General features: G+C 32.5%; 1 long non-coding RNA gene across 2 annotated transcripts; it reads left to right on the top strand.

The window, feature by feature from the left end:
• Positions 1-539: 539 nt before the first annotated feature.
• On the top strand, positions 540-3,922 carry LOC139876152 (uncharacterized). Of its 2 annotated transcripts, none has more exons than XR_011767982.1 (5): positions 540-857; positions 1,278-1,371; positions 1,927-2,046; positions 2,348-2,539; positions 3,174-3,922. It is a non-coding gene; the product is annotated as an uncharacterized lncRNA (long non-coding RNA). The 2 variants fall into 2 exon arrangements; XR_011767981.1 differs by having other exon boundaries at positions 1,927-2,041.
• The last annotated feature ends 19,882 nt before the right edge of the window (positions 3,923-23,804 follow it).

Below are 23,804 nucleotides of genomic sequence, written 5' to 3' on the forward strand. Positions count from 1 at the left end.
AACAAGTGATGACGATCGCGCCAGGCTAGCTATTACTGTGATTATAGAGATGTAAATGATGGGTAAGCTGCCACATTATAAGATTGACAACATATTTTTATATTTTATCAAGGATTTTAATAATATAAAACAATACCCTTGGGGTTCTCGTATCTGGGATATACGCACAAAGGGTTAGAAGACCCTATTTCAACCCGTGAGCTCGCATCGGGGGTTAAATACGATATTACTGGATTCGTTTGGGCATTTAAGGTATTAATCAGTTGTGTTTATATTAATATATAGTCAATCTCTTTTATACATTAAAAGAGGAGTATTATCTCTCCTCATTAAAAAGTCAAACCCATTTATGACCATAGGATGATGAAAAAAAATTAATCTTGGCCATTCATCAGAGGTATTAGCTAACAAATAAAAGACATTAGCTAATCATCAGTTAAAAAGACATAAATGCCCTTGATCTTTGAACTGAGAATAAAAAAACAAACACGCTCCTTCCCAAATTCAGATTATAATCGACTCCTCTACAGCATCGATTTCAAATGTTTCTCTCTTCAAAGTGCTAATGAACCAAGATCGCAGATCATGTGCTTGTCATTTAAGTTAAATCAACAGAGAACACACATCGATTTAAGAAGAAACGCCATTACAGGTGGCCTTCAATTGGATTGAAATATCACCAACTTCGTAATCTATAAGTTTCACTTAGGATTTTGCGTAATCTGTAATTTTATTACGGTTTTGTTACCATGAACATCCGATATGAAGATTTTTTGTGTGATTAATGTTCATTCGTCGATCAAATCAAGCAACCGATTGAATGAAACTTTCCTACAATCAATTCGAGCGGCTCAGATGTATTCATTTTTGACTCCATACAAATTGAAAGTTGATGTAGATAAGATATTTATCCGATTATTGTGATTTCTGAAATTTTATAACTGTGATGGTGGTATGTGATTTTCTGATTTTTTTAGAGATTTTCTGAATAAAACTACGTTATCAATTAACCCTATTTCAGTTAGGATTTAGAATTTTCAGTTACAATAGGTGTTAATTCAGTTAGGGATAATGAATTTTGTTTCAACTTCTTGATAAAGATGGTTACTATGCCTAAAATAATATGCTATTATTCTTCTTCATCTTATTTGTTGAATGCTTTTATGCTATTTTTGTTGAATTGGTTTCTACCTAATTTGCTTCGATGTATTCTCGATCGGTAAATGTTGCTGACTTATAAAATAAGTTCCATCTCATTTTTTGGTTTACATGGTCAGGGATATTTGCCAAAAGTTTCAAGTAACTCTTTTTGCTGTTTGGAAGAGGCTTCTGCAACTCGTGCAGCCATTCTTGCTAAATACTCTGAACAAAGTGAGCGTTTAAAGTTTGTGGAGTTCATCATTTTCTGTTTTGGTATGTACACATGGGTAAAAAGGGGAAATTTGCAAATGGGTCAAAACGGGACTATGTGGGTGATCTGTTGTGACATCCTTTTATAACAGTCGATTAACCTATGCGTATGTTTGCCAAAGGTACATGATAATTGGCTGTTTAACAAAATGCATAAACTAATGTTGAACGTAAAGTTTCATTATATTAAAACTCCTGGTTCGAGTTTCCGTTTAATTTTTCATTAAATTTAGCCAAATCTAAATCCGTGAAAACGTGAAAACAAGTTTTTCTTGATATGAGTACAAAAGGAGTTTTGATACGACATATATAAGTAGATTAACCAATAGTTAAAGGTGATAGTTTTTAGTAAAAAACCCAATATGAATTTTAAATTTTTTCCCTATAACTTCACTATAAAGTTCATTTACGTATTCAGATATTTACACATTCAGGCCTTTTTACAAAAAAACTGTTTCGTGTTTTGATGTCTTAATGGTCGAAATCATTAAGCCGGGTGATCTTGATTGTATGCAGGGGTATTGGCATCATTGTAGTTTTCGGTGAGTCTACAAGAGATTCCAGACAAGATGTTATTTTGATGTCTTAATGGTCAATAATATAAGCTAGGTGATCTTGATTCGATGCAGGGGTAAGGTATCATTCTATACTCTGGAGTTATAAGGGGGTGTTGCACTTCATAAGTGTCATAAAATCTATGTTTCCTTACAAAGTCCTTTGTCCTTGGTTTTTATTTTATTAGTGACACGACAATCTTATTGATAAAATATTATGTCATTATGCAGAGTGTCAAAACTTACAACATGTTGAATGGGTCATATGTATTAATGATTCATTGGGATGACTTAGGCTACTATGGTTGGCTTGATCTCATTTTTAGGTCATTCTGTTTTGGTATGTACACTAGACTGATTTTGTCATACATCTAATCTTGTAGGTTTGGTGTCAATAAAGGATGTGGCTTTTTATGTCACAAGCCATGTTTGGCTCATTTGAGGTGCTTAGGTTCAAGGACTGATATCAACAGGAATGGCATGTCTCTTTTGAAGAGCTGGCATGTAAGAGTATTCGAGATATTGTCGTGAAAACAAAGTGAGCGTACTTTGGGACTGGAATTCTTAGATATCAGGTAAACTAAACTGATTTTGTTTCTTATATGATTTTCTATTTGCTTTTGTTTCTTAAATCATTTTCTTTCACTAATAAACTATTGTGTGCCTTGAGTTTCTTACATGCAAAATCTATGACACCTGCATTATTGGACAAATATTTATTTCATTAATCAAAGCCATGAATAGGCAACAAATATGTAAGTTCAAAAGTTTACATAGGTATATGATACCTTTCAGAGTTTTTGTTTCCCCTAAAACAACTGTTATTATTGACTTTGTAATCGTAATTTGAAAGTTTGTTTGTTAAAGAGATATCTCCTCTGTTTTTCATGTGTGTGTTTTTTGTAGAGTTAGATGTGTGGGAATAAAATGAAAGCTTTACTTGATACTTGGTATTTATAATATCAACTCTGAATCTAATAAACAATTCATGGAATGTGAGTAATATTCGTTTGTTTTGAATTGATGGACTTTTGTTTTACTCGTGCGGTCCTTATTTTCAGATCTGGGTTGTAGGGTCTACCTGAACGAGGAGGTTAATACTATCATAATTATAACTGCTATATATAATTTGTTGTTCATTTAACTTTAGACATGTAGTAAATAAGTAGCTGAAATTATATTATGGTATATTTTTTGTTCGTCGTGCAGGAATTCGAGTATGGCGTCTATAATTGGCATCAGGTTACATTGCACTTGAAGGACGGACCGTACACAGTGCTCAAAATGGGTCAGTTGGCTTTTAGTGGTGATAGATTGCATTTTTTTTTTTTTTGACATTTAATAAAGAGAAATATTTGCAACTTGTATGTTGACTCTGTTTGCTACAGTATAAGTTTATGTATTCAGATGGAAAGAGTCCTTGAACCCATAGGTACATATTTGGTACAGTATATGTTTATGTATTATGATTATGATACATACTCTAGGTACATATTTGGCCAAATACTACACTGTGTATTTACTAACTTTTAACTAACTATAATAATTCATTATTGTTTCTATTTTGTTGGAATCAGGGTTTGATAGAATTGAGATATATGGTGCTCATGGTTACCCTCTTGATCAGTTCATGAAAGTTTGGGTATATGACATAATTACGCTTGATCATTAGGAAACTGTTACAAATTTTTACTGAAGGTGCTACAAGCAGTAGCAATAGTAGTATCCACTGGTAGTGTTACTGAGTTGGTGTTAGTCCTAGAGTCCCATCCAAATTGTTCGTTTAGATACGTAACGCGATTACATACCCTAACCTATTACTTCAGCAACTCCAAATTAAAATCCATGAAAGCAGAGCCACATTCAGAAGGCGTAGTACGCTTAATTACAATTTATAGGTTTCATATCCGCATATTCAAGAATCAGATATCGAATATCAAATTAACATGTATCATGCTATCCCTTTACATTGTTTTGTAAACTACATAAATGTGCGGATGAAAATATGATTTGATAGGGGACCGCATGTCCCGTTAAAAGTTTCATTTTGGCTTTTACTCTAATGCCCCGTCCTAATTCATCTGGACGAATACATTATATTTGGTTACATCGCGAGGTACTTGACCTCTATATGATACATTTTACAAACATTGCATTTGTTTTTGAAAGACTAACTTTCATTACATCGAAAGTTGACGGCATGCGTAACATTTCATAATATATCCAACTATAATTGACTTAATAATAATCTTGATGAACTCAACGACTCGAATGCAACGTCTTTTGAAATATGTAATGAATGATTCCAAGTAATATCTCTAAAATGAGCAAATGCACAGCGGAAGATTTCTTTCATACCTGAGAATAAACATGCTTTCAAGTGTCAACCAAAAGGTTGGTGAGTTCATTAGTTTATCATAAACAATCATTTCCAATATTTTAATAGACCACAAGATTTCCGTTTATAAATATATTTACACTCGCAAGTGTATAAAACCGTTCTGCTTATGTTGAGGCCTCAGTAACCAACCTTAACAATAATATAATAAGTCATCTTCGCAAAGATGGATACGTACACTCGCAAGTGTATAAATAATCCTTGAAGTACTAAACATCCGCCCACTAGCTCTTATGTCTAGTGCAGCCTACAGGATGAGGGTGATAAGCTCGATAGATCTATCTTTAGGATTCGCGCTTACATGCTCTTATAACATGTAACTAAATTACCTAGCACATCAATCCGCATAATATCATTTTTAATCACTTGTCTCTATTTCGTAAAGCATTTATAAAATATTGCATGTATTCTCAGCCCAAAATATATATTGCAAAAGCAATTAAAAAGGGAGCAAATGAAACTCACAATACTGTATTTTATAGTAAAAATACATATGACGAATCTGAACAATGCAGGGTTGGCCTCGGATTCACGAACCTATATCATTTGTATCATTATTAATACATTTAATGGAATCACCTAATTTTCTTTATTGGTATGTATTATATATATATATATATATATATATATATATATATATATATATATATATATATATATATATATATATATATATATATATATATATATATATATATAGTTATTTAGAATTTATACTAAATTCCATTAAAAACAAATACTTTTATTATATTTTAAATTATTTGTTATATATATTTATGTTGTATATATTGTAGTGACCCGAACTTTTCCATGTTTATATATATTAAATGAAATTGATTTTTACATGATTAAATGTTTCCAACATGTTAAGCAATCAAACTTGTTAAGACTTGATTATTTGAAATGAGTTTCATGTAGACAATTGACCACCCAAGTTGACCGGCGATTCACGAACGTTAAAACTTGTAAAAATGACATGACGATATATATATGGATATACATATAGTTAACATGAGATTATGATAAGTGAGTATCTCCATAAGTATATTAACAATGAGTTATATACATAAAAACAAGACTACTAACTTAAGGATTTCGAAACGAGACATATATGTAACGATTATCGTTGTAACGACATTTAAATGTATATATATCATATTAAGATATATTAATATATCATAATATCATGATAAGATAATAATTAACATCTCATTAGATATAATAAACAATGGGTTAACAACATTAAATGAGATTGTTAACTTAAAGGTTTCAAAACAACACTTACATGTAACGACTAACGATGACTTAACGACTTAGTTAAAATGTATATACATGTAGTGTATTTAGATGTATTAAAATACTTTTGGAAGACTTCAAGACATATATCAAAACACTCATACTTAACGAAAATGGTTACAGTTACTTTCCCATTCTTTTCTTTCATCAAGAATTCTAGTCGTATTCTTACCCGTATTATACACAGCTTCAAAACGTACTTACTATGGGTATATACCAATAGGAACTAGCATGGGATTCCACTCTTGATTATGTCATGTATGACTAATCAATTTTAACTTCTACCATGAGCTAGTCAACTAACTAGAACTCCTTTTAACCCCACTCACCACTCACCAATTACCACTCATCATTCACTCCATTTCACTTCCAATTCTCTTTCTAATTCTCTCTCAACACACACACACACACACTATTATGAACGTATTTTTCCAGTAGTTAATCATCATCTTCATCAAAAATCACTTCAAAAATCAAGCTATAATCATCATAGGAAGAACACTTCAAGAACACTTCAAAAATCCCTTCAAGTTTACTAATTTACTTCCAAGCTTTCTAATCCATTCCAAGTAATCATCTAAGATCAAGAAACCTTTGTTATATACAGTAGGTTATCTTTCTTATTCAAGGTAATATTCATATTCAAACTTTGATTCAATTTCTATAACTATAAACTATCTTAATTCGAGTAAAAATCTTACTTGAACTTGTTTTTGTGTCATGATCCTACTTCAAGAACTTTCAAGCCATCCAAGATCCTTTGAAGCTAGATCATTTCTTGTCACTTCCAGTAGGTTTACCTACTAAACTTGAGGTAGTAATGATATTCATAACATCATTCAATTCATATATATAAAACTATCTTATTCGAAGGTTTAAACTCGTAATCACTAGAACATAGTTTAGTTAATTCTAAACTTGTTCGCAAACAAAAGTTAATCCTTCTAACTTGACTTTTAAAATTAACTAAACACATGTTCTATATCTATATGATATGCTAACTTAATGATTTAAAACCCGTAAACACGAAAAACACCGTAAAACCGGATTTACGCCGTCGTAGTAACACCGCGGGCTGTTTTGGGTTAGTTAATTAAAAACTATGTTAAACTTTGATTTAAAAGTTGTTATTCTGAGAAAATGATTTTTATTATGAACATGAAACTATATCCAAAAATTATGGTTAAACTCAAAGTGGAAGTATGTTTTCTAAAATGGTCATCTAGACGTCGTTCTTTCGACTGAAATGACTACCTTTACAAAAATGACTTGTAACTTATTTTTCCGACTATAAACCTATACTTTTTCTATTTAGATTCATAAAATAAAGTTCAATATGAAACCATAGCAATTTGATTCACTCAAAACGGATTTAAAATGAAGAAGTTATGGGTAAAACAAGATTGGATAATTTTTCTCATTTTAGCTACGTGAAAATTGGTAACAAATCTATTCCAACCATAACTTAATCAACTTGTATTGTATATTATGTAATCTTGAGATACCATAGACACGTATACAATGTTTCGACCTATCATGTCGACACATCTATATATATTTCGGAACAACCATAGACACTCTATATGTGAATGTTGGAGTTAGCTATACAGGGTTGAGGTTGATTCCAAAATATATATAGTTTGAGTTGTGATCAATACTGAGATACGTATACACTGGGTCATGGATTGATTCAAGATAATATTTATCGATTTATTTCTGTACATCTAACTGTGGACAACTAGTTGTAGGTTATTAACGAGGACAGCTGACTTAATAAACTTAAAACATCAAAATATATTAAAAGTGTTGTAAATATATTTTGAACATACTTTGATATATATATGTATATATTGTTATAGGTTCGTGAATCAACCAGTGACCAAGTCTTACTTTCCGACGAAGTAAAAATCTGTGAAAGTGAGTTATAGTCCCACTTTTAAAATCTAATATTTTTGGGATGAGAATACATGCAGGTTTTATAAATGATTTACAAAATAGACACAAGTACGTGAAACTACATTCTATGGTTGAATTATCGAAATCGAATATGCCCCTTTTTATTAAGTCTGGTAATCTAAGAATTAGGGAACATACACCCTAATTGACGCGAATCCTAAAGATAGATCTATTGGGCCTAACAAACCCCATCCAAAGTACCGGATGCTTTAGTACTTCGAAATTTATATCATATCCGAAGGGTGTCCCGGAATGATGGGGATATTCTTATATATGCATCTTGTTAATGTCGGTTACCAGGTGTTCACCATATGAATTATTTTTATCTCTATGTATGGGATGTGTATTGAAATATGAAATCTTGTGGTCTATTATTATGATTTGATATATATAGGTTAAACCTATAACTCACCAACATTTTTGTTGACGTTTTAAGCATGTTTATTCTCAGGTGATTATTAAGAGCTTCCGCTGTCGCATACTTAAATAAGGACGAGATTTGGAGTCCATGCTTGTATGATATTGTGTAAAAACTGCATTCAAGAAACTTATTTTGTTGTAACATATTTGTATTGTAAACCATTATGTAATGGTCGTGTGTAAACATGATATTTTAGATTATCATTATTTGATAATCTACGTAAAGCTTTTTAAAACCTTTATCTATGAAATAAAGGTTATGGTTTGTTTTAAAAATGAATGCAGTCTTTGAAAAACGTCTCATATAGAGGTCAAAACCTCGCAACGAAATCAATTAATATGGAACGTTTTTAATCAATAAGAACGGGACATTTCAGTTGGTATCCGAGCATTGGTATTAGAGAACCAGAATTTTGCATTAGTGTGTCTTATTGAGTTTGTTAAGATGCATTAGTGAGTCTGGACTTCGACCGTGTTTACTTGAAAAATGATTGCTTAACAAATTTTGTTGGAAACTATATATTTTTAACATGTGAATATTATGTGATATATTAATCTCTTAACGCGTTTGATATTATGTGATAGATGTCTACCTCTAGAACAAGTCCCATTGACTCACCTAATAATAATGAAGAGTCAAATATAAATTGGAATGATTCGTGGACTGATTCACAAGTTCCCGAAGAGGAACCGGAAGAAGAGTCGGAACCGGAAGAAGAATCGGAACCGGAAGAAGAATCGGAACCGGATGAAGAAATAGAACCGGTGGGGGAAATAATAAAACGGTTAAGTAAAAGAAAATTCTCAACCAACCGACCAAGGTTAATTATGGTCAATGGTGTTTCTGCCAAGGAAGCAAAATATTGGGAGGATTACCAATTCTCCGATGAATCGGATTCCTACGAGAATTCCGATGATGTTATAGAAATTACCCCAACTGAATTTAAAAAGGCAAAAGAAAATAATAAGGGAAAGGGCATAAAAATAGAGAAATCTAATTCCAACCCCGATGAACTTTATATGTATCGTCAACCCCCGAAGTCCTTAAGTTGTAACAATGACCCGGGAACCTCTAAACCACCAGGTTTTTCTAAACCAATGTGGAAAACGATGGCTCGTATTAGGGGAACATCATATATCCCTAGAAACTTGGCAAAACGAACCAAAACCGAAGAAGAAGAAGAAACAAGCGAGTCGGAATAAGATAGTTGTATTCGTGTGGTGTAATATATGTAATATAGTGTGCTTATGCTTTATGATATATGTAAAAATTGCTTGTATTAATAAGTATTTTTTTTATGAATCTAACTCTTGTTCTATTTTACAGTATAAAAACACAAAATGGATAGACAACCCAATATTTTAAGAGACCTACCCGGAGACATGATTGATGAAATCTTGTCTAGAGTCGGTCAGAATTCTTCGGCACAACTATTTAAGGCGAGATCAGTTTGTAAGACATTCGAAGAACGTTCCAAGAATGCCTTGATTTATAAAAGGCTTTCGTTTGAAAGATGAGGGATATCACATTGGGAAATCCATAAGTTACGATGTGTTTACTTTGACGCATATATTGCGGGGAACCCAAATGCTATTTTACGCAATGGGTTAAGAAATTATTTTGACTCAATATATCCGAATATTGGACTTCGTGATTTAGAAAAAGCGGCTAACATGCAACATAAAGAAGCATGTTATGCTTACGGATTAGTAATGTTCGCTTCTCACCAAAGTGAGAACAAGAACATCGGGCTACAACTATTAAACAAAACATTCCCACAAGTGACGGAGTCGGTAATTGGGGTAAGAAATGAGGTTTTTAGATTGTTACGGGACTGTTGGACATTACGTAACCCTCGTCCCTTTGACGACGTTACAACACGCTGTCTTATCAACGGCCATAACGGTTATGTTCCACAAGACCAAGGATGGGAAGTAATCTTAGTAAAACCAGAATGCATGACTTGTTTCTGGACGTATGAATTACGTGTCTTTATTGCCTTTGCTGAACGACTTGTGTACTAGCTAGAATTATCTTCACAACTATCTTGTATCAAATTTATTGTGTGCTATATTTCATGCTATATGTAAAATAAGCGGTATTGTAAGTTTGTAAAATATTGTGTAAAAGTTTGAACGCGAAATATTATTATAATCAGTTTTTCATATAGAATTGTAGTAGTTGAATTGTATATTAGCTACTATGTATGAACTTAACGGGTAGGTACTACCCGAATTTAAACTTATAAAACGCTAATATGAAGAAAAAGCTTTTATAAATGAGTTCATATTATGCTACGAAATACTATTAACTACTCTTAATATTCTGTATGATTAACTTGTTCCATTTGACTATTTTGAAGGAAATGGCACCGACTACTCGACACACCGTGAATATGAATGAAGAGGAATTCCGTACTTTTCTAGCTTCAAACATAGCCGCAGTACAGGCTGCGCTACATACCAACAATAACCTTGGATCTAGCAGTACAGGAAATCGTGTAGGATGCACCTACAAAGAATTCACTGCCTGCAAACCTTTGGAATTTGATGGAACCGAAGGACCGATCGGATTGAAACGGTGGACCAAGAAGGTCGAATCGGTGTTTGCCATAAGTAAGTGTACTGAAGAGGACAAAGTGAAGTACGCTACGCATACCTTCACAGGCTCTGCGTTAACATGGTGGAATACCTATCTAGAGCAAGTGGGACAAGACGATGCGTACGCACTACCGTGGTTGGCATTCAAGCACTTGATGAACGAGAAGTACCGTCCCAGAACTGAGGTCAATAAGCTCAAGACAGAACTTAGAGGGTTACGAACCCAAGGATTTGATATTACCACGTGCGAAAGACGATTAACAGAATTGTGCCTATTGTGTCCGGGAGCATTCGAAGATGAGGAAGAGAAGATCGACGCGTTTGTGAAAGGATTACCGGAAAGAATCCAAGAAGATATAAGTTCACACGATCCCGCCTCCATACAACAGGCATGTAGAATGGCTCACAAACTAGTGAACCAGATTGAATAAAGAATTAAAGAACAGACTGCTGAAGAGGCCAATGTGAAGCAAGTCAAAAGAAAGTGGGAGGAAAACGGTGATAAGAATCACCAATACAACAACAACAACAGCAATTACAACAATAATCGCAACAATTATCCCAACAATCACAACATCAATCGCAACTACAACAAACGGCCCAACAACAACAACAACAACAACAACAACAACAGCAACTACAACAATCATCCCAACAACAATAATAACCACAACAACAACAACAACAACAATCAGAAGCAGCTATGCCAAAGGTGTGAAAAGTATCACTCGGGGTTCTGCACCAAATTTTGCAACAAGTGTAAAAGAAATGGTCATAGCGCAGCGAAGTGTGAGGTCTACGGACCAGGGGTTAATAGAACGAAAGGAACAAATGGTGTCGGAACGAGTAATGGCGGAGCAAGTAGTGTCGGAGCAAGTTATGCCAATGTAGTTTGTTATAAATGTGGAAAACTGGGCCACATTATTAGAAATTGCCCGAACCAGGAGAACATGAATGGACAAGGCCGCGGAAGAGTTTTCAATATTAATGCGGCAGAGGCACAGGAAGACCCGGAGCTTGTTACGGGTACGTTTCTTATTGACAATAAATCTGCTTACGTTTTATTTGATTCGGGTGCGGATAGAAGCTATATGAGTAGAGATTTTTGTGCTAAATTAAGTTGTCCATTGACGCCTTTGGATAGTAAATTTTTACTCGAATTAGCAAATGGTAAATTAATTTCAGCAGATAATATATGTCAGAATCGAGAAATTAAACTGGTTAGCGAAACATTTAAGATTGATTTGATACCAGTAGAGTTAGGGAGTTTTGATGTGATAATCGGTATGGACTGGTTGAAAGAAGTGAAAGCAGAGATCGTTTGTTACAAAAATGCAATTCGCATTATACGAGAAAAAGGAAAACCCTTAATGGTGTACGGAGAAAAGGGCAACACGAAGCTACATCTTATTAGTAATTTGAAGGCACAAAAACTAATAAGAAAAGGTTGCTATGCTGTTCTAGCACACGTCGAGAAAGTACAAACTGAAGAAAAGAGCATCAATGATGTTCCCATTGCAAAAGAATTTCCCGATGTATTTCCTAAAGAATTACCGGGATTACCCCCACATCGATCCGTTGAATTTCAAATAGATCTTGTACCAGGAGCTGCACCAATAGCTCGTGCTCCTTACAGACTCACACCCAGCGAGATGAAAGAACTACAAAGCCAATTACAAGAACTTTTAGAGCGTGGTTTCATTCGACCAAGCACATCACCGTGGGGAGCTCCTGTTTTGTTTGTCAAGAAGAAAGATGGTACATTCAGGTTGTGTATCGACTACCGAGAGTTGAACAAACTTACCATCAAGAACCGATACCCACTACCGAGAATTGATGACTTATTTGATCAACTACAAGGCTCGTCTGTTTATTCAAAGATTGACTTACGTTCCGGGTATCATCAAATGCGGGTGAAAGAAGATGATATTCCAAAGACTGCTTTCAGAACACGTTACGGTCATTATGAGTTTATGGTCATGCCGTTTGGTTTAGCTAATGCACCAGCTGTGTTCATGGACCTTATGAACCGAGTGTGTGGACCATACCTTGACAAGTTTGTCATTGTTTTCATTGATGACATACTTATTTAATCAAAGAATGACCAAGAACACGGTGAACATTTGAGAAAGGTGTTAGAAGTATTGAGGAAGGAAGAATTGTACGCTAAGTTTTCAAAGTGTGCATTTTGGTTGGAAGAAGTTCAATTCCTCGGTCACATAGTGAACAAAGAAGGTATTAAGGTGGATCCGGTAAAGATAGAAACTGTTGAAAAGTGGGAAACCCCGAAAACTCCGAAACACATACGCCAGTTTTTAGGACTAGCTGGTTACTACAGAAGGTTCATCCAAGACTTTTCCAGAATAGCAAAACCCTTGACTGCATTAACGCATAAAGGGAAGAAATTTGAACGGAATGATGAACAAGAGAAAGCGTTTCAGTTATTGAAGAAAAAGCTAACTACGGCACCTATATTGTCATTGCCTGAAGGGAATGATGATTTTGTGATTTATTGTGATGCATCAAAGCAAGGTCTCGGTTGTGTATTAATGCAACGAATCGAAGGTGATTGCTTATGCGTCTAGACAATTGAAGATTCACGAACAAAATTATACGACGCATGATTTGGAATTAGGCGCGGTTGTTTTTGCATTAAAGACTTGGAGGCACTACTTATATGGGGTCAAAAGTATTATATATACCGACCACAAAAGTCTTCAACACATATTTAATCAGAAACAACTGAATATGAGGCAGCGTAGGTGGATTGAATTATTGAATGATTACGACTTTGAGATTCGTTACCACCCGGGGAAGGCAAATGTGGTAGCTGATGCCTTGAGCAGGAAGGACAGAGAACCCATTCGAGTAAAATCTATGAATATAATGATTCATAATAACCTTACTACTCAAATAAAGGAGGCGCAACAAGGAGTTTTAAAAGAGGGAAATTTAAAGGATGAAATACCCAAAGGATCGGAGAAGCATCTTAATATTCGGGAAGACAGAACCCGGTATAGGGCTGAAAGGATTTGGGTACCAAAATTTGGAGATATGAGAGAAATGGTACTTAGAGAAGCTCATAAAACCAGATACTCAATACATCCTGGAACGGGGAAGATGTATAAGGATCTCAAGAAACATTTTTGGTGGCCGGGTATGAAAGCCGATGTTGCTAAATACGTAGGAGAATGTTTGACGTGTTCTAAGGTCAAAGCTGAGCATCAGAAACCATCAGGTCTACTTCAACAACCCGAAATCCCGGAATGGAAATGGAAAAACATTACCATGGATTTCATCACTAAATTGCCAAGGACTGCAAGTGGTTTTGATACTATTTGGGTAATAGTTGATCGTCTCACCAAATCAGCACACTTCCTACCAATAAGAGAAGATGACAAGATGGAGAAGTTAGCACGACTGTATTCGAAGGAAGTCGTCTCCAGACATGGAATACCAATCTCTATTATCTCTGATAGGGATGGCAGATTTATTTCAAGATTCTGGCAGACATTACAGCAAGCATTAGGAACTCGTCTAGACATGAGTACTGCCTATCATCCACAAACTGATGGGCAGAGCGAAAGGACGATACAAACGCTTGAAGACATGCTACGAGCATGTGTTATTGATTTCGGAAAAAGTTGGGATCGACATCTACCGTTAGCAGAATTTTCCTACAACAACAGCTACCATTCAAGCATTGAGATGGCGCTGTTTGAAGCACTTTATGGTAGAAAGTGCAGGTCTCCGATTTGTTGGAGTGAAGTGGGGGATAGACAGATTACGGGTCCGGAGATTATACAAGAAACTACCGAGAAGATCATCCAAATTCAACAACGGTTGAAAACCGCCCAAAGTCGACAAAAGAGCTACGCTGACATTAAAAGAAAAGATATAGAATTTGAAATTGGAGAGATGGTCATGCTTAAAGTTGCACCTTGGAAAGGCGTTGTTCGATTTGGTAAACGAGGGAAATTAAATCCAAGGTATATTGGACCATTCAAGATTATTGATCGTGTCGGACCAGTAGCTTACCGACTTGAGTTACCTCAACAACTCGCGGCTGTACATAACACTTTCCACGTCTCGAATTTGAAGAAATGTTTGGCTAAAGAAGATCTCACTATTCCGTTAGATGAAATCCAAATCAACGAAAAACTCCAATTCATCGAAGAACCCATCGAAATAATGGATCGTGAGGTTAAAAGACTTAAGCAAAACAAGATACCAATTGTTAAGGTTCGATGGAATGCTCGTAGAGGACCTGAGTTCACCTGGGAGCGTGAAGATCAGATGAAGAAGAAATACCCGCATCTATTTCCAGAAGATTCGTCAACACCTTCAACAGCTTAAAATTTCAGGACGAAATTTATTTAACGGGTAGGTACTGTAGTGACCCGAAATTTTCCATGTTTATATATATTAATTGAGATTGATATTTACATGATTAAATGTTTCCAACATGTTAAGCAATCAAACTTGTTAAGACTTGATTAATTGAAATATGTTTCATATAGACAATTGACCACCCAAGTTGACCGGCGATTCACAAACGTTAAAACTTGTAAAAACGACATGACGATATATATATGGATATACATATGGTTAACATGAGATTATGATAAGTAAGTATCTCCATAAGTATATTAACAATGAGTTATATACATATAAACAAGACTACTAACTTAAGGATTTCGAAACGAGACATATATGTAATGATTATCGTTGTAACGACATTTAAATGTATATATATCATATTAAGATATATTAATATATCATAATATCATGATAATATAATAATTTAACATCTCATTAGATATAATAAACAATGGTCATCTAGACGTCGTTCTTTCGACTGAAATGACTACCTTTACAAAAACGACTTGTAACTTATTTTTCCAACTATAAACCTATACCTTTTCTGTTTAGATTCCTAAAATAAAGTTCAATATGAAACCATAGCAATTTGATTCACTCAAAACGGATTTAAAATGAAGAAGTTATGGGTAAAACAAGATTGGATAATTTTTCTCATTTTAGCTACGTGAAAATTGGTAACAAATCTATTCCAACCATAACTTAATCAACTTGTATTGTATATTATGTAATCTTGAGATACCGTAGACACGTATACAATGTTTTGACCTATCATGTCGACACATCTATATATATTTCGGAACAACCATAGACACTCTATATGTGAATGTTGGAGTTAGCTATACAGGGTTGAGGTTGATTACAAAATATATATAGTTTGAGTTGTGATCAATACTGAGATACGTATACACTGGGTCGTGGATTGATTCAAGATAATATTTATCGATTTATTTCTGTACATCTAACTGTGGACAACTAGTTGTTGGTTATTAACGAGGACAGCTGACTTAATAAACTTAAAACATCAAAATATATTAAAAGTGTTGTAAATATATTTTGAACATACTTTGATATATATATGTATATATTGTTATAGGTTCGTGAATCAACCAGTGACCAAGTCTTACTTTCCAACGAAGTAAAAATATGTGAAAGTGAGTTATAGTCCCACTTTTAAAATCTAATATTTTTGGGATGAGAATACATGCAGGTTTTATAAATGATTTACAAAATAGACACAAGTACGTGAAACTACATTCTATGGTTGAATTATCGAAATCGAATATGCCCCTTTTTATTAAGTCTGGTAATCTAAGAATTAGGGAACAGACACCCTAATTGACGCGAATCCTAAAGATAGATCTATTGGGCCTAACAAACCCCATCCAAAGTACCGAATGCTTTAGTACTTCAAAATTTATATCATATCCGAAGGGTGTCCCGGAATGATGGGGATATTCTTATATATGCATCTTGTTAATGTCGGTTACCAGGTGTTCACCATATGAATTATTTTTATCTCTATGTATGGGATGTGTATTGAAATATGAAATCTTGTGGTCTATTATTATGATTTGATATATATAGGTTAAACCTATAACTCACCAAAATTTTTGTTGACGTTTTAAGCATGTTTATTCTCAGGTGATTATTAAGAGCTTCCGCTGTCACATACTTAAATAAGGACGAGATTTGGAGTCCATGCTTGTATGATATTGTGTAAAAACTGCATTCAAGAAACTTATTTTGTTGTAACATATTTGTATTGTAAACCATTATGTAATGGTCTTGTGTAAACAGGATATTTTAGATTATCATTATTTGATAATCTACGTAAAGTTTTTTAAAACCTTTATCTATGAAATAAAGGTTATGGTTTGTTTTAAAAATGAATGCAGTCTTTGAAAAACGTCTCATATAGAGGTCAAAACCTCGCAACGAAATCAATTAATATGGAACGTTTTTAATCAATAAGAACGGGACATTTCATATATATATAGAATGTTTATTACCTATATATTTAGTTATATTAGTATATATATATGGTTAGTATTAAAAAAAATCATTAGTTTGTTATATATAAGTAATTATATAAATAATGTTAATACGTTTGGTATATAGTATATAGATTATTAATATGATTATAATATATGTATTAAGTATATTTTAGGTACAAAATATTTATCTGTAACAAAAGTGATAGTTTTGATAATAATGATTTACTAATAATAATAACTTTCTTTATATAGATAATATTAATAATAATAACGATATTGTTAAAAATGGTACTTATGTTAATAATAATAATAGTAATACTAATAATTACAAAAAAAATAATAATAATATTAATACTAATATTAGTGAAAATAATAATAACTTGTATTATTTTTATAATAGCAATAATAATAATCCTAATCATAATAATATTAGTAGTACTAAAATGATAATTTAATAATGATAATAACATTAATAATACTTATAGTAATAATAATAATAATTGTTATAACTCTTATTATGATATTAATAATAATTATTATAATACTTACAATAACAATAATAATAATAATAACAATAATCATAGTAACAATAATAATAATAATAATAATAATAATAATAATAATAATAATAATAATAATAATAATAATAATAATAATAATAATAATAATAATACATGAGAAACTACCTTTAAATGTTTTTTCAAAAAAAAATTGCCCACGACCGGATTCAAACCCGAGACCCCTCGATAACCAACACAAATACCCAACCAGCTGCTCCGTAATTTCTTTTCTGATTTAAACTAGGTTTAATTCTATTTAACTGGTAACACGTGTTCTTCCCTTTTTCAAATCAATTAATCAACCAGAATCAAAGTCATTCAATCAGTGGATTGATTAATTGATTTTAGATTCTTCAAACGAAACCAAAACAATTTATAAACGTTGTTTTTAGTTACCAGACATAATAAGAACGAAAATTGAAAATAAAACAATGGAAAACTCGTTTATAAACTCAAATATTGATTCAACAATTACGATTGTTTTAGACTCCGATTTCAACATGAAAGTGGTAGTAAATCGTCCCTAGAAACTCTAGGATTCCTCAATTGATTCTGAAACATCAAATTGGATTCGAATTTTGAAATGAATAAATTCTTTGAATTTTTGTAAATGAACTTTGACTCTAAAGTTCGTACTCGATATAAAGAATTGGAATTTGATATTTTGAAGATAGTTTAAGTATATCATTCCTAGCAAAATTGCATTTATACATTTCGCAATTTGATTATGATTCGTGTTTTTTGAAAATACGAAGCAAAACAGAGGTTGAATGGGTATTCTTTTTATTTTCTGTTTAATTTGAATAAAAAAATTGTTGATGACTTCTGTAAATTGTGAAAGACAATATGAGTCATCTGATATCATTTAACAGCTGGATTGGGTTATATAATAAATTGCTATCGACAGAAAAATAGCTGAGCAGACTAAATAAAATAAAATAAAATAAAATGAGAACGACTTGCAACAGAATTTAACCTCATCTGATTAACATCGAATATTATGTACTGGTTTGGATTAAGACTTGTAGCAAAGTTGGGACAGAAATAAGGGATTAAACAGTTCGATCGTACAGAAAAGAAAAGAAAAAAAAAATTAAAGTTGAAAGGGATTCCTGATTTGATTATTCTGTATTTGTTTATAATTAATAATAATAATTAATAATAATAATAATAATATTAATAAAAATACCAGTAATAATAATAATAATTTTATTAAAATCATAAAAGTAATAATATTAATTAAGTAATATTTACTAATTATATAATATATGTTATATCATATTTTGAATATTTAATATTTATATATTTTAATATCTTATAACATACATTCAACAATTATATATAGCATCATATTTACATATATATATATATATATATATATATATATATATATATATATATATATATATATATATATATATATATATATATATATATATATATATATCTCAACTACTATACAATTATGTTTTAAATATTAAATAGTTAACTATATTAATTATATTATATATAAATAACCCAAAGTACACATTAAATATTTTGGTAACGTTGTCTAGTTATATTAAAAATCATTTACATTTGATATGCTCTCAATAATTAATTAATAGTTTAAGTAACATGTTTTAAATTATCTTAAGTTATCTTTCATAATAACTAAATCACATAGTAATTTAATTTATTATATATAACTATTTATATGTATAATTATTTCTATTTACGATTTATGGTTCGTGAATCGTCAGAAATAGTTAAAGGTTAAATGAATATATTAAAGAAGTTCATAAATTTTGAAACTCGACATTACAGACTTTGCTTATTATGTCGGAAACGTTCAAAGATTAAGTTTAAATTTGGTCTGAAATTTCCGGGTCATCACAGTACCTACCCGTTAAAGAAATTTCGTCCCGAAATTTGATCGAGGTCGTCATGGCTAACGATAAGAATGTTTTCATGACGAATATGAATTGATAAATAGAGTTTTATTACCATAGGGTAATATGGATAAATCGATTCGATTATTCAAAGAGTACGAGTGAAGTTATCACAAAAGATTGAAATTAGGAATTAAAGATTCGTCTTAACTTTGGATGTAGTCACTGTTGTTCTTCCAGGATTCAAGGGAATTAGAGAATATCTTCATAATATATATAAGATTTAATTCTTCAGTAATTAAGGAAATTTGGATTTCTCTAATTAAATGCGGAGATCTGCCTTGATTTCTTTATCAGATATTTCACTATAAATCAACTTCTTCCGTTCCATTACTTTTACCACTCCTATACTAAATTTCCAAATTCAAGAGGTTGTGAAAATGCTTAATCCAGTTCTGATCCTTGTCCTTATCCTGACTATCGCAACAATCATCCTCCTTTTCCAACTTCCACCGGAGGAATCTGTTTACTTCTACTTCACCCTTGGGGTTATACTATTCTTAATTCTACCGTGTATTTATATTGCTATTCGTATTGATATCCACGGTTTGTAACCTCCGTGTCGTTATTGGGAGTTATATTTTCTCTTATATTTCGATGTCCCTGCTTTTGTCTCCTATAATCATTATTATCCATAGTTAATGATCTCTCCTATTTGTTGCGATTTATACCCCCTTTCTATTTCGGTGCTTCATGCTTTTGTTTTCTTTTCGCAAGTAATGGTCCAGAATTCGTAGGTATGGAGTTTCGAATGAACATGACTAACGTTCTAAGAGAGAAATTGTAATAGCACGATATTGATTGGTTAAATTACCAGAATTCAAGAGAAAAGATAGAACTATTAAGAAGATATCTTCTTGATATGTTTAGAGATTAGATAGAATGTAAGAGTCGTGTAACATGGCACATAATGACGTTATAATCTGTGAATCATCACGTTCCATTTAGAAACTCAGCATGACTTACTGTAATATAATCACGTTGATCAAGTGTCATTATATTATACTAACCCATGCATCAATTCCCAACACTACTTCAAAATATTCATAATTTAAACTCGAATTTTAAAGAAATTTAGAAACTAAAGTAGTTTCCTTTATGATGTAATATAGATAGCACGTAGAGATAAATAATTCCGGACGAGAATATTTATGAAAATATCCTCAGAAATATCGAAGATATTTATGATGATATTTTAGAATTTCTAAGTTCGATGGTTGATGAAGAAAGATTTTCCGCAAGATTTTAACATGAGCACGGAGCAAGATATTCGCTAAAGATTTCATCAGAAACAGAATCACCAGGATTCTTTAGGTACAAGTTTAGTCCTTGTGATTTGTTCAGAGTCTCCTTCATGATTTGCTCAATTCATTTTTCAGTATCAAAATCTTTGAGCTTTTTCAACACTCCATTCTTTATCATAAAATTCAAAGAACTGATTCGTAGACTAAAGTGCTTTTCAGAATTTCAGAATGGGAGATCATAATTCCAAGAGATAAATATTATATATATATATACATATAACTGTTGATGTAGAACGCTGTGAGATTCAAAATACTGATTGCTAACTCTCGGTAATTGGTATGATAATTCTTGTTACAAGATGCGGATGAGTATATGATAGGGTTTCGATAAAAATAATGATTTTTCAGAGAGTCAAAGATCAAATGAAATTTCTGGTAAGTTTACTGCTAATGTGGTGGGATATAAAAGGTTCCCTGATAATGATGACGAAAAGCAGCTTATATATCAAGGTTATAATAAAGCTAATCCGAATGAAAGTCGAAGTTGATTTGCTGGAGCTGTGACAAAATTGGCTAATTTGGAAAGGAATTGCAAAGTTATTTTCGGTAATAACAACGCTAAATGAATTAGCACAGCTACGTGTTAAACGTTTACTCATGTTCCGAGTGTTTTCAGGTGCATAACTATATGAATCAATCTTTTCTTCTGTAGATAAAGTGCGATTGGTTCATCTTCTCGATTGAGGTGCTTTCAAGAATCATGAAAGGTTTGAACGCAGATTGGAATCGTCAAGATACAAATGAGGTTTAAGATGAAATCAAGTGGCAAACTTGAAGAAATGTTTAGTTTCATATGTTATAATCAATATTTTAATTCATTTTAATTGTCCAATGTTCGTAGTCCACAGTTTGTAGTCCACAGTTGGTAATTCAATAATTCATATACAGTTTAATATATAATATTCGAATTAATTAATACATATCGTGACCCGTATACATGTCTCAGACTCGATCACAACTCAAAGTATATATATTATTGTAGAATCAACCTCAACCCTGTATAGCTAACTCAAGCATTACTGCATATAGAGTGTCTATGATTATTCCAAATAATATATATAGATGCGTCGATATGATATGTCAAAACCTTGTATACGTGTCCCGATATTTAAAGGTCGTAAAATAAATAACAGAAATTAAATGACGATAAATAAAATTGCGAGAATATAAATTGCGATAATTAAATTGCGATAAATAAAATGTAATAAGTTAGCTAGGAACAGTTAGCTAGGAACAGTTAGCGTGGATTCTTAACAAAATCTCTCATAGTTAATTTGTTTGTTTCTAACAAATTTTATTTTTTCCAATGTTTTCTTCATTATGCCACTTGTTGGATTCTGGTAAATCAAAATCCAAATATGAAATTGGATGAAAATGGTTATTTGGCGGTGAACGGATACGTATATCGATGGTTGTAAGTAGGATAGTAAATGACTGTTGAATCAGCTTTGAAGAATGTACAGTGTAACTTATTAATGTGAAATCTAAATATTCCTCGGGTATTACCTACCCGTTAAAATATTTTCACCATTAACAGTTTGTACAAAAGACTTTTAATTACAATCTTTATGAAAATATATATACATATATATTTACTTCAGATGTAATCATGTATTTAATGAGTCAATATGATATTAATCTCATTTGATTTACCGTTAGAACTAGAATATATAATCTCTAAAACATTAGAAATTACATAATCGTTATGTAGAACGAAGATAAATGATATAAAACGATATGTAGAACGATGATTATGCTCGAGGTACAAAATGAGATGTTGAGGCGTGTGATGTGGAAACTTGGGTTGTTGGTGGTACTGGTGCTGCCGGTGCTGTTGTTGAAGCTGGTAGGTTTTGCACCACGTTTTCCAAATTGATTACTCGAGCGCGAAGCTCGTTGACTTCTTCTATTATTCCGGGATGATTGTCGGTCGGAACGAGTGGATGAATAAGGTTTAGAATTGTAGATAGAATATAATCGTGTCGAGATACCCTGGAAATGAGAGAGAAAATGGTGTTTCGGATAGGTTCGCGGTAAGTGTTTCAGGTTCTTCGCCAAGAGGGCAATGTGGTGGATGGAAGGGATCACCTTCTTCTTGTCTCCAATGACTAAGTAGACTACGAACCCATCTCCAATTCATCCAGAATAGATGATGGCTAATTGGTTGATCCATTCCGGTCACACTGCTTTCAGAGCTCGAGTGAGAATCAATATCGGAATAGCTGTCGGAAGCCGAAAAGCTTGAACTAGTTGCGAGTTCCATCTTGTACGGTTAGATAAAGGGTTTTCGATATGAAATGATTTTCGGATATCGGATGATATTCTAATTACATAGAATACATATACATAGTACAGAAAATCCTGTAACTTACGGAGGGAATTAGGGAGACGTGTCAGATAAAGTCTACAGTAACAGATACGCTAAGATATGGATTAGCAGATACGCTAAGATATGAATTTGTTTATACACTATTCATGCAATCAATGCAGTAAGATGTGTCTAGACTAAGAATGATAAGCAAATAATTTCCTAAAGATGATAAGCAGATGATTTTCGACACGAAATGATAAGCAAAACTTTTGACATGCAGACACGGTCGAAGTCCAGACTCACTAATGCATCTAAACAACTATCAGTTAGACACACTAATGCAAGACCTGGTTCGCTAAGACCACCGCTCTGATACCAACTCTAATGCCCCGTCCTAATTCATCTGGACGAATACATTATATTTGGTTACATCGCGAGGTACTTGACCTCTATATGATACATTTTACAAACATTGCATTCGTTTTTGAAAGACTAACTTTCATTACATCGAAAGTTGATGGCATGCGTAACATTTCATAATATATCCAACTATAATTGACTTAATAATAATCTTGATGAACTCAACGACTCGAATGCAACGTCTTTTGAAATATGTCATGAATAATTCCAAGTAATATCTCTAAAATGAGCAAATGTACAGTGGAAGATTTCTTTCATACCTGAGA

This window comes from Rutidosis leptorrhynchoides, chromosome 1 (genome assembly GCF_046630445.1).
Source record: "Rutidosis leptorrhynchoides isolate AG116_Rl617_1_P2 chromosome 1, CSIRO_AGI_Rlap_v1, whole genome shotgun sequence".
Classification (NCBI taxonomy): domain Eukaryota; kingdom Viridiplantae; phylum Streptophyta; class Magnoliopsida; order Asterales; family Asteraceae; genus Rutidosis; species Rutidosis leptorrhynchoides.